The sequence below is a fragment of the Pinus tabuliformis genome, chromosome 1_1 (genome assembly GCF_031772625.1).
Source record: "Pinus tabuliformis cultivar Carrire ecotype Pingquan chromosome 1_1, CPIR1, whole genome shotgun sequence".
NCBI classification, from domain to species: Eukaryota; Viridiplantae; Streptophyta; class Pinopsida; order Pinales; family Pinaceae; genus Pinus; species Pinus tabuliformis.
Window position 1 is genome coordinate 844,325,648 of NC_142297.1, and position 13,933 is coordinate 844,339,580.

Below are 13,933 nucleotides of genomic sequence, written 5' to 3' on the forward strand. Positions count from 1 at the left end.
ACTTGAGCTGCAACGAGGCCTTCTGAGATTCTTCAATTTGGAGGATACATGCTCCAAAATCAGTGTCCACAACATAAATAGGATGGTTAGAAGGATTCTTCTCATCACTGACGACATATGCCAGCTGTGCTTCTCTATACAATCTCCTGCTTTCTCCTCCAAAAACTGGGACAATGGCATAAGATAGATCATTTTGTAATGGCCCACCTAGTCTTTTAATCCATCCTCTTGACAACAACATCCCAAATTTAGGAGGGACATCTGCTACCACAATATCCATCATCATACTCTTCATGGGCAGCTGAGTTAGGGTAATATCTAAATCTTTGATCAGTCCCAGGCAATTTACTTTTCTTGAATCAAAAGAGAATAAGTCATGATGTGGCCTGGTGATGTCAAAGCCTAACTCTTCCATGTCAGCTTTTGGCATTAAATAGTGGCTGGCCCCTGTATCTAGCAGGAAATTGTGGAGGATTTTATCATGAGTAGTCAAGGAGACATAAAATGATGGAGAATTATTATCAGCAGGTTCAGTCATTGGGCTAAGCACGACTGCAGGCCTATCATCTTGTAGATTGACAGAGTCAGTGGAGGTTTGTGTGGTTTCCAGCTCAAGAGCTTCAAGGATAGGCTTTCTAAACACTTCACTCTTTACCAACTCTACCAGAGGCACAGATATTTTTAACTTTTTGACTTCTGACTCAAAGCTGAAAGGAGAAGGGGACTTGTCAAGACCTCTTATGTCTTGAGCTGGAGCTTTGAGGATGACTGGATTAGCTGTTGGTCTTCTCTGTCTGATATTCTGTGACTCTGTTTGGACAACAACTCTTTGGGCAGGATTCTCCTTGACATTTTTTGCTTTTGACCTCAGATTATACCTTTGCCACTCGTCAGTTTGTAGAACAGCCTATCTGTCCCATCTTTGACTATCTTGTTCCTATAGCAAATATTCCTCATACACAGCGAAGGTAAAAAATGGAGCACTGCCTTTATCTTCCATACAGTGAATTTCATCCTCATCTTCAATATGTTCCTCCTCTATGACTACATTTTGGAAAGGAGCTTTAACTCTTTGATCTTCGTTAGCTTCTTTACCCCTCTAGATGATTTGCATCTATTCATTTGCTCTTCTGAATGGATTGGGATTTCTTAGAGCAAATGTATTTGGGAGCCTTGCCTTCCCAGAGTTCTGCTCCGCCTTCAGCTTAGATATTTCAGCAGCCAATGACTCTATCATTCTAGTCATTTTATCAAATTTGGGATCGGAAGGTGAGGTAGAGGAAGAAGAAGCCTCACCTCTCTGCCTCCTTCTATCGGCATGACTTCTGAGTTTTTCTGCAGCCGTAATGTTAGATTCTACCTCTAGTGCTGCATCCTGCATTTCAGCTAGAGTAGCACATCTTCTTTCTCTTAGCAGCAAACAGAAATCAGAGTCAAAGGCACTGGCATAAGCACGTTTGGTAGAGGTGGGGGTAGGATTTACTTTAGCTGGTATCTTACTATACATAAGATTGAATCTTCTATTAAAATCAGGCAATGATTCCCCATTTTCCCTCTTCAGGTTACCAAACTTAGTATGGTAATACAACAAGTCCTTCTTATCTCCCCAGTGCTTCAAAAATGCTTCATCTAGGGCTTCAATATCAACAATAGATCTAGGGGCAAATTATATGAACCACTTTCTAACCTCTCCATCAAGGCTCTGTACAAAAACTCTCATCCACACATCATTTTCACTTATATCTGAGTTATCAGCATAACTATAAAAAGCCTCGAGGTGTTCTTCAGCTGTTACTCCCTCTGTGCCAGTGAACTTGGGCATGTATTTATGATATTCTCCCGTAGGCATGGGATTCAAAGGAACATGCAAGACCAGGGGTCCATACCTAGCAGCTACAATTCTTTCTATCTTCGTAGGTGCTTGCTGGCCTGCCATGACTGGGGTATGTGGAAGGATACTGGCAGATTGAGTAGTATGGAACAATGAAATGGATGACAGAGACGAGGGGATGTTATGGACTGTATGGGACGCTTTCTTTGGACTAAGATCCAAAGGGGAACTAAATGGACAAGGAGCTTTATGAATCTCTGCAAGGGCTTCTTCACTAGAAATACTAGGCTTTAGATCCTCAAACTGTGCATCTTCAACTAAGAACTTCTCATGAAGAGACAAATAAGATTTCTTGGGCTTACCTGATCCTGATGCTCCTTTCTGTGATGTTTTCTTTGGGTTAACAATCTTCTCAGGGTCAGGCACTGGAACAGCTAGTGATTTCCAAGGATTTCTTCGAGTGTGTCTCACGGACTGAGCCAGGACTATAGTGTGGAGTCGCCAAAGGTTGGTCTTCCTCCAGTGGAGTCGCCAGATAGATGATTACAACTAGAAATGTGCCCAGACTTTGTCTATCATCAAAATCTGGAACTGTGTCGTTCTCCCAGGGAAGCTGAGCTTTAATCTCCTCTCCCCGGCAACGTCGCCAATTAATGTTATCACCCCAAGAAACTCTCCTAGGTTGTAGCTCAGAGATGCTCGGGAACATTACAAACTCAAAAAAATGTTGGAAATGGATGAATGGAAGGAATGATGCTTGTTCAAGCCATATAACCACTTCTACTATGCTTAACTCTAGACATGGGTGAACATCCCCAGACTACAAGGATTTAGACCACCAATTACTTACAGTTTGAGGATTAGGTGTACATGGAGAATACTGACCACACCAGCATATGCACAAGACCATGTGATGGCCAGCTGCAACCAGTAAAGAGGTCTGCAAATCCATTTCCTAAAGCACAGACAGGATGACAACTCTCTGGCATTAAGTAAACAGAAACCTGCATAACACATTCAATGATACATACTAGACTTCAACACAGAGGTGGGATGATAGCCCCTCTAATGCTAAATATCAAGAGCACATGAACAAATGCATAACAGGCACAACCTAGAACAAAGTAGAAATGGAAAGTGAGCAATTAACAGCAAAAGAAGCTTGTATCAAAGTAATGACAGTCTCCAGAAGTTGAACCTTACATCAGAACAACAACCATCAGCCTTGATTATATCTGTTTTCTGGGTATATATAGAGTTTGATTACAAAAATGCTATGCTATTCTACACGTGGAGGGGTCATAATGGACCACCAACTGCTTTAACTGTCTAATATGGGTCTTTGCCACTATCTGGCTGTGTTTGAGAACAAAATTGATCTTCTCGGACGCTCTGCTATACTTCTTGAGCAGGCAGAGTGTAATATGGATGAAGCTCCATAACTGCTAAATGTTTTATCTGCTCGAGGCTAGTCCTTTCCCTTTTCGGCCATCCTGTTTGTTGAATGCGGTGGTTGAAGATGAAATGCGCCAGGTACGGGCAAACCAGTTACCTTCATTCTTCGAGAGTATGCAATGATGGGAGTGAGAGGAGTGCATGGCGGAGGAGCGATATCAGCCATTGGATTGCGCAGATGGACAGCAAAATACACCATCGGGAGCACAAAAGGCAGAAAGACTAAGTATAGGAAAATACACTATCTGAGGCGGAAAGCGGACTTGAAACCTTATACAAGGGAGTGGTGAGTCGTATCGGGTCCAGCACCTGATATCGCATCGGCGGAATGGAGTGGTCTACATTAACAACAAGCCCTGACCCTGCGACTTGCGATCACCGATGAATATCGCATCGACAGTTCGGAAGCGAGTGCGAACAAACGTGGGCCATTGGATCTTGCGAGACTGATCGGACGGCGGAGGAGCGATCGCAATATCGCAATCAGCGGAAGACAAGGGGTTTGGGCCTTTATACATATGCGATCGCCGATAGCGATTAAAGCCCGGACCCGACTACACCATTGTAACATGATTTAACAGCAATATCGCATCCGATAGGGGCAATGGGTAATTGGCCATCGGCAATGTTAAAGGCATGACTTATAAAAGACCTCTTGAAAGCCATGATTGTGATTGCGATTGGTGACTGTGACGTGGCATGTGGGACCTAAGGGAAAGCAGGTTTATTCAGGTTTTTTGGAAGAAAACAGAGATAGCGGGGCGATGGGGGTATTAGTGAAAATGAAGGAGAAGAAGGAAATGGACCGCTGCGAGCTCCCTTTTAGCATAATCACACGGCCAAGATGGTATTTGCTCCTCCAAACGCTGAAATATGTAGCAGATCTAACAGGGCTACGTCCATAGAGAAACAACCAGTCCTTCTTTTTATATTATCCAACAAACTGAAGAGATACAACCTACAGTAGATCCTCTGTAACACCCTCTTCGCTCTCAATCTCCTCTCTCTTTCTCACTCAAAATACAGATCTGCATAGATGCAATACAATTCCCTCATATATAGTGAGGGGTTGCCTTCTAGGAAAAAAATCCCTAAATTAAACATAACTTCTACCATCAGATCTCTGCATTGGACCCCCCTTGTAGCGAATATTTTACGGGCGGTGTAGCCGCCCCATTTCGAATTGGGGTCCAATGCAGCGATACCTTTGAATACAGAAGATAATCAGGCTCCACACACAACAATCTCCCACTTGGAGACTGATTATAGCAACTCCACCGCTGCTTCATTTGCTGGACAATGACTCATCTTTGGACCTAGTTGTTTCTCATCTTCTTCATCATACTTGAAGTCCAATTAAAATTGAGTAGATTCTCAGTTTCTCCCTGGTTACAACTTTTGTTAGCATATCTGCAGGATTCTTGCTAGTGTGTATCTTTTTCAGCTTCAACTCACCATCTTCCAACACTGATATTATGAAATGGTACTTGAGCTGTATGTGTTTAGTCCTGGAATGAAATGCTGAGTTCTTTGCAAGATGAATGGCACTTTGGCTATCACTGTATAACGTGCCCATATCATGCTCCTTACCCAATTCACCCATAAACCTTTGTAACCAAATCATTTCTTTACTAGCCTCTGTAGCAGCAACATACTCTGCTTCTGTTGTTGAAAGTGCAACAACACTTTGGATTTTTGAAACCCAACTGACAGCTGTTCCACCTATAGTAAATACATATCCTGTAGTGCTCCTCCTGTTATCTCTGTCACCTGCCATATCTACATCAACATATCCCTGTAGAGAAATGTTTGAACCACCAAAGCATAATGCTTGATTTGTGGTGCCTTTCAAATATCTGAGAATCCATTTCACTGCCATCCAATGTTCCTTTCCTAGATTGTTCATGTACCTGCTTACAACTCCCACTACATGTGCAATATCAGGCCTTGTGCAGACCATTGCATACATTAAGCTTCCAACTGCTGATGCATATGGAACTTTAGACATATAATCCATGTCTTCTTGGGTCTTTGGGCACATTTCCTTACTAAGTTTGAAATGGCTAGCAAAAGGTGTACTAACTGGTTTTTGATTGTGCATATTAAATCTTTTCAACACCTTTTCTATGTACTCATTCTGAGACAATGTTAATTTGCGATTTTTCTTGTCTCTAGTTATTCTCATACCAAGGATTTGTTTTGCAGCTCCCAAATCCTTTATTGCAAATGAATTTGCCAATTTTATTTTGAGCACATTTATTTCCTGCATGTTAGACCCTGCAACATGCATGTCATCCACATACAATAACAATATAATATAGCTGCCATCATTTTGCTTTTTCAGATAAACACAATGATCAGAGTGACATCTAGTATAACCTTGTTCAAACATAAACTTGTCAAATTTTAGATACCACTACCTTGGAGCCTGTTTTAAGCTATACAAGCTCTTCTTCAACCTGCACACTAGTTTCTCCTTCCCTTTCACCTCATATCCTTGTGGCTGCTGCATATATATCTCTTCTTCCAAATCCCCATGGAGAAAGGCTGTCTTTACATCTAACTGCTCAAGATGTAAATCTTCAACTACTACTAGACTTAAAATAGTTCTGATTGAAGTCATTTTAACAAGAGGAGAAAATATTTCATCAAAATCAATACCTTTCTTCTGTGCAAACCTCTTCACCACAAGTCTAGCTTTGTACCTTTGTTTTCCTCCGTCTTCTTCCTTTAGCCTGTAAACCCATTTATTCTGCAATGTAGTTTTACCTGCAGGCAACCTGACTAAGTCCCAAGTCTGGTTATGCATTAAGGAGTCCATCCCTTCTTCCATGACTAACTCCCACTTCTTCCTGCTTTCAACCTACATTGCTTCTTCATAACATTCGGGTTCACCAGAATCAGTCAACAATAAATAATATAATGAAGGAGAGTATCGTTCAGGGGGTATACTTATCTTGGTAGATCTTCTAACACCACTTTCAGGTGTTTGGGGTCCCTGTTGCTGTTGTGGTGGTTGCTGTTGTTGTAGTTGTTGATTATTATTATTTTCAGGCACCTTTACTTTTTCAGTGATCTCATCAAGAACTATGTATTCCTTGTTTTCTTTTTCCTGTTTCTTTTCCCGCAACTGATTCTTATACAAGAAATTTTCATTGAATATTACATCTCTGCTCCTAATGATTTTGTGATTTTCATAATCATATAAGCGATAACCAAAATCATTAACACCATATCCAATAAAGGTACATTTCTTTGATTTTGCCTCAAGCTTTGTTCTATTTTCTTTATTAATATGGACAAAGGCCTCACAACCAAAAGGATTTAAAAAGGAGTAGTTTACCTTTTTAGTTGTTCATGCTTCCTCTGGAACACCACCATCCAAGGATCTTGAAGGTCCTCTGTTTATTAGATAAACAATAGTATCTACAGCATTTGCCCAAAATTGTAAAGGAAATCCTGCATGCAATCTCATGAACCTTGCAAACTCCATGATTGTTCTGTTCATCCTTTCTGACACACCATTTTCTTGTGGTGTTCTTGGAACTGTCTTCTCTCTACGAATTCCATGCTCTGAACAATACTTATCAAACTCTTTGCTGCATTATTCACCTCCATTGTCTGATCTGAGACACTTTAATTTCTTTCCTGTCTCAATCTCAACCAAAGTTTTCCATTTCTTGAAAATATCAAATACATCAGATTTATTCTTAATACAATAAATCCAAGTTTTTCTAGTTGCATCATCAATAAAAGTAACATAATAACGAGAGCCACCAAGAGATGATACCTGAGCAGGTCCCCATACATCTGTATGCACAAGCTCTAATTTTTCGCTCTTCTTTTCTTTCCCAACTCTGAGAAATTTGACTATCTTCTGTTTTCCATAAATGCAATTCTCATAGAAGTCCAAATCAACATTCTTCAAACCCGACAACAAATTCCTTGAGTGAAGGATCTTCATCCCCTTCTCACTCATGTGTTCGAGCCTATGATGCCATAATGCTGCGTCTGCTCCTTTGGAAGTTAAAGCATTAACAGAGTTAGAAATGCCATTGCATAAATACAATATACCAACCTTTTCGCCTTTTGCTATTACCAGGGTTCCTTTGGTAACCTTCCAAGCTTTATCTGTGAAAGTTGTCACACAACCTTCACCGCCTAACTGCCCTATTGAAATTAGATTTTTCTTTAGATCTGGAACATGCCTTACCTCCTTTAGTAGCCATTGGTTTCCATTCTGCTGTTTTACAAGAACCTTATCCATTCCAACAATTTTACAGGGTTTATCATCACCCAAATGGACTTGTCCAAAATCTCCTTAAACAAAGTCATGAAAGTATTTCTTATCAGGTGTGGCATGGAATGAGGCCCCTGAATTTACCACCCAGGAATCAATAATATTTTCGAAAGAAAGAATCAAAGCATCTTGTAACACCTCACCTGTCACATTTGCTTCATGATTGTTTTCTTGCTGTGCATCTCCTTCTTTTCCCTTCCGAGATCTACAATCTTTCTTTAGGTGTCCTTTCTTTCCGCATTTCCAACAAACTATCCCCGATCTAGACTTGGATCTGCCTTTCCTTGATTTACTACGATATCCTGAGCTCTTTCCTCTTTCCATTTTTCTTCCCCTAGACTCCGCACTCAAAGCATTACCTGATGTCTCACCGGAGCTTTTCCGTCGCATTTCCTCACTAAGGATAGCATCGACAACATCATCAAACTTTAAAGTACTAGATCCAGAAACAGAGTTACTAATGGCCATTACTAAACCATTCCAACTTTTTGGCAATGAGCACAAGAATAATAGAGCTCTAACTTCATCATCAAAGTTTACCCCTACAGAACTTAACTAACTTGTAACAATATTAAAATCATTTAAATGGTCTGCAACAGATCCACCTTCCGACATCTTCATATTAAATAACTGTTTCATAAGAAATACCTTGTTTGAGGCCGAGGGTTTTTCATATAGTTTCGCCAATGCCTTAATCAAACCCTCTGTCGTTGTTTCCTTCGAAATGTTGAAGGCGACCGATGCTGCGAGGCACAACCATACTGTTCCGAGTGCCTTTCTATCGAGAAGGTTCCATTCTTCATCTATCATACACGTCGACATCTTTTTTTTCCACCTAATGGTAGGTACAAATCTTTCTGATACAGATAATCTTCCATCTGCATCTTCCACAGTGAGAAGTTTTGGCCGTTAAATTTCTCAACCCTAAACTTACCATCTTCTCCCATTGCTCCCACTCGAACCAGGAACCCTTCTTTCCTGTGAGTTTATCAGCGAAATAAACCTTCGACTCTGATACCAGTTGTTAGAAAATGATATATTACAGAGAAATGGAACACATAAAATATTGCATAAATATAAACACAGAAAACGCATAAAACAAGAGAGACATAGATATATGTGGTTCACCCAGTTTGGGCTACATCCACAGAGAAACAACCAGTCCTTCCTTTTATATTATCCACCAAACTGAAGAGATACAACCTACAGCAGATCCGCTGTAACACCCTCTTCGCTCTCAATCTCCTCTCTCTTTCTCACTCAGAATACAGATCTGCATAGATGCAATACAATTCCCTCATATATAGTGAGGGGTTGCCTTCTAGGGCAAAAAATGCTAAATTAAACATAACTTCTACCGTCAGATCTTCGCTTAATGAACAACCTAGATTGACTAGAAATTTCTATACTTTTACAAGGCAATTTTACATCTATTCTTAGCTTTGGGGGCGCTACCCCCGAAACCCCCCGCTAGGTGGGGGGCTCCCCAAAGGTCACAACCGCCCCCCCCTGGACCCCCCCTGCAGCAAATATTTTATGGGCGGCATTGTCGCCCCATTTCGAACTGGGGTCCAATGCGGCGATACCTTTGAATACAGAAGATAATTAGGCTCTACACCCAACATTGTCTTCTTTCCCTACACTAATCCATTCATGTGTTCATTGCTTCTATGAGAATAATGGAGAAAGTTATGGAATGATTCATAATTAGGATTTTGTTATGAGTGATGATTGTCTTGTTGGTATTGTGTGTTCTAATTAGGTTTTTGATCCTATTTATGAGGAGTTTGTTTAAACTACTTAGATACTTTGTAATTATATATATATATATATATATATATATATATATATTTACTTTTTGGCTAAATGAATGTACACAATATATGGTCTGAGCCTTGCCTCCCCTGAGAGTCGCATCTATCATCTTCCCATCACTTTGTTTTCCATATTTTCTATCTTAGTATTAGAGCTTGGTTAGAGAGGCATGCAATCCTATGGAATTGTTGAGTCTTGGCCCCCTGCTAGGTGGGGGGCTCCCCAAAGGTCACAACCGCCCCCCCCTGGACCCCCCCTGCAGCAAATATTTTATGGGCAGCATTGTCGCCCCATTTCGAACTGGGGTCCAATGTGGCGATACCTTTGAATACAGAAGATAATTAGGCTCTACACCCAACATTGTCTTCTTTCCCTACACTAATCCATTCATGTGTTCATTGCTTCTATGAGAATAATGGAGAAAGTTATGGAATGATTCATAATTAGGATTTTGTTATGAGTGATGATTGTCTTGTTGGTATTGTGTGTTCTAATTAGGTTTTTGATCCTATTTATGAGGAGTTTGTTTAAACTACTTAGATACTTTGTAATTATATATATATATATATATATATATATATATATGTATGTATTTACTTTTTGGCTAAATGAATGTACACAATATATGGTCTGAGCCTTGCCTCCCCTGAGAGTCGCATCTGTCATCTTCCCATCACTTTGTTTTCCATATTTTCTATCTTAGTATTAGAGCTTGGTTAGAGAGGCATGCAATCCTATGGAATTGTTGAGTCTTGGGAATTTGTGTTAAGTAGCGCAGACCTCCTCTGCATATTGAAGTGGTGTTGAACTTAGGTAGGCACTATTGTTGCAGCAAGGAAATGTTGGTTTATGAGGTTTCCAAACTTGTTCATGAGTGGTGTGTCCCTCTGTGGTGTGTTGCCTAGAAAAGGAGGCATGTTCAACAAGAGACTATTGTGATGTGCATTTTGTGTCCCCTTATGGTTGTCCAACCAAGTGTAAAGTGGGTGACTAAGAGGAAGAAGGATCCTTGATCATGGTAGAAACAATGAGTGGTGTGTTGTCCATTATGACCTATTGCAATTTGAACTAAACACCTATGATACATTGGAGTGGCATGAGTGCACATTTTTGTAGCTATTGTGAATCCAAGGTTGTGGAAAAATAAAGGAAGTCTACAAATAAAATGCAGTGTAAGAATTTTTTACTTCCCCCTAGTGGTGGTGATAGTGGTAGCATTGAAAAATTTATAGACATCATAATGCAAGCAACAGTTATGAGATACGAATTGTGCCCCAAGAGCTCCAAGTTGGCATTTGAAAATATTTTTTATGACATAAGTTAGGCATGACTTGTAGATTGTCTGAGATAGATCTCCCCAGCATTGTGCTAAGCCATAAATAATCTGCACTGAATTAAAAAGTCTAGCGGCTAAATTGCAGAGAATGGTGCAAATGTATATCTTGGGGATGATCATTCATACCAAATTAAAGGATATGGTGATGTTTTTGTAACACTACCAAATGGTTGTATTAAAAAAAATTCATAATGTGATGTATGTGCCTGGCATTAAGAAGAACCTAATCTTAGTTTCTACCATAAAATATCGGGATTGAAGGTAGAATTTGTAAAGTCACATTGTATGATAAACTATATGCAGGATCACTCTAAGGTTATTACAACATATTAAAGAATTGGATATTTATATAAGCTTTATATCACAATCAAAAGTGATCAGGCATTGACATCCACAACCATGAAAAAAAGAAGCTCTTTGGCACCAAAGGTATGACCACCTTAATGATCATGACTTGTTGGTACATAAAAAATAAAGAATTGTAGAGGGATTTCCATTTCTTAAGAATGAATATTGTAGATGTGAAGGGTGTGCATTAGGGAGGAGTTCCCTACTAATACATATAGAATAAAAAGGGATATCCTTGGACTTATGTATACAAATATATGTGGGCCTATGCAAACAAGGTCTTTAGGTGGAGGATACTATTTTTTGATCTTTATCCATGTTCATAAAAAATATAAATGGGTTTATTTAATGAGAAAGAAAATTGATGTATTTGAATATCTTAAAGAGTTTAAAAACTTAGTTGAGAAATAAAGACGAAAAGACATCAAGATCCTCTGATTAGATCAAGGGAGAGAATATACATCAGGTACATTTTTCAAGTATTGAAAAGCCCATGGAATTGTACAATAGTACATAGTGCCACATACTCCACATCAAAATGTAATATCTAAAAATAAAGAATTGAACCTTAGTGGAATGTGCACCAAGCATGTTGAAAGGTAAAAACCTTTCCAATGATTTTTGGGTTGAAGTTGTTAGTACTGTTGTTTATTTGAATAATAGAAGTCCAAATAAATGTTTAGATCATAAAACTCCCTCTGAAGTTCTTTATATTTATAAACCAAAAGTAAGTCATTTAAGAATATTTGGAAGTAAAGCATTTCCTCATGTTCCAAAAAAGATAGGAGAAAGTTTGAAGCAAACATTAGTAACTGTGTTTTCATTGGTTATTATTCTGATCATAAAGCATATAAGATATTTGATCCCTCAACACATAAAGTCCATGGGAGCTTCACTCAATGTACCTCTGACATATCATGTGCATTCGTGGCATACTAAATGATACCCTTAATATGACCACATAACGGAAAACACATTTAAACTTCACATTATTTAACCCCCTATCAATACGAACCCAATACATCTTCCAATTTAAAAAACCCTTACTTTTACTAGATATTGTAGGTATCCATTTTTTCATTAATATTTTTTATACCCCTTTATATTTTCCATTACCTTTGAGCTCCATTTTTTATACCCGGAAATATAAAAACCCTTTACCCCATATTATATGCTCAATATATTATGTCATTTTTTTCTCAATATATATCCCCCAATATGAACGGATGTGGTGTTTATGATAATGTTAAGGAAGAATCAGATGATAAACATGAATAGAAATAGGAAGAAGAATCCAATGATATGTACACCTCAAGCAACCACAATACACTAAGCGAAGGAGATGATTCACCACAAAACAAGAGTAGAGATGAAAGAAGTGAGGAAACAAAGAGCTCATCATGTCAAACTCAACCACTAGTAAGATTTAAATATTATGTCTTAATGACTAAAGTAATGAATTGCATAAAACCTTTGATTTTTGATTAAGCTAATGAGAAAAAAGAATGGAGAGATGCAACGAAGGAAGAATATGAGTGCATAATGAAAAAATATACTTGGGAATTAACTTAATTTCCTAAAAATAAAGTACCCATAGGATCCAAATGGTTGTTTAGACCCAATTTTAGTGTTGATGGAATCGTAGATAAATATAAAGCTAGATTGGTTGCTAAAGGTTACTCACAAAAAGAGGGAATGATTGTGATGACACCTTTGTACCTTTATCTAAGTTAAATACAACCAGTTTAATGATTGCATTAGCTACAAATATATATGGAAATTACATTAGCTATATGCTAAGTCTATTTTTTTGAATGGGGTTCAAACAAGGAAGTATATCTAGTTTAGCGAGAAGGATTCATAAAGAAGGATCACGAGCATCTTGTTTGTAAATTAAAGAAAAATTTATATGGGTTGAAATAAGAGCCAATATCTTGGTATGCGAAGATTTAATCTTTATTTCTTTAGAAGGTTGTATGAAAATCAAGAGTGGTCTTAACTTGCTTATCAAGTTAGATCAAAATGGGAATGTTGCTTTGTTTTCCCTACACGTTGATGATCTTATTATGAAATGCATTTAAGTTGATTGATGAACTTAAAATAAATCTGTCACATGTTTTTAAAATAGAAGAACTTTGTGAATTTCATTATTTCTTAGGTATTGAAACATGAATAGATGCTGACTAAATAATAGTTACAAAAAGCAAATATACAATAGAGCCGCTAACAAGGTTTCAAATGGATCACTGTAAGGCATTGTGAATACCATTATAACATGATGCCAAACTCTACAATGATGATGGGATAAGAGAGGTGTATGGTACACTATATCATCACTTGGTGATAAGTCCAAAATATCTCACAAAAACCAAGCTAGACATATCATATTCAGTTAGCATTCTTAGTCATTTCACAGACAAGTCTCTTGAAAGCCATTAGAAAACAATGAAAAGAGTCCTTCAATATCTGAAAGGGACTACTAATTTTGGTGTTAAATATACTAATATTTTTTATGTCGAGTTGATAGGTTATTTTGATTTAGATTGGGCCAAATATCCTAATGATAAAAGATCAACTTCAAGATATGCATTCAACGTTAGACCTAGGATCATCACATGGAGCAACAAGAAACAATCAATTATTTATTTTCCATCAAAAGAAGTTGAATATAAAGATTTGAGTAGTTCTACATGTGAAGAGGTTTGGTTGAGGTGAGTTCTTGAACATGTGAGAGAATAATAGAAAACACCAACGATCATCATGTGTAGTAATCAAAGCTCCATCAACTAGCCAACAATCTTATGTACCATGCAAGATCGAAACACATTGAGACTCGTTATCATTTTGT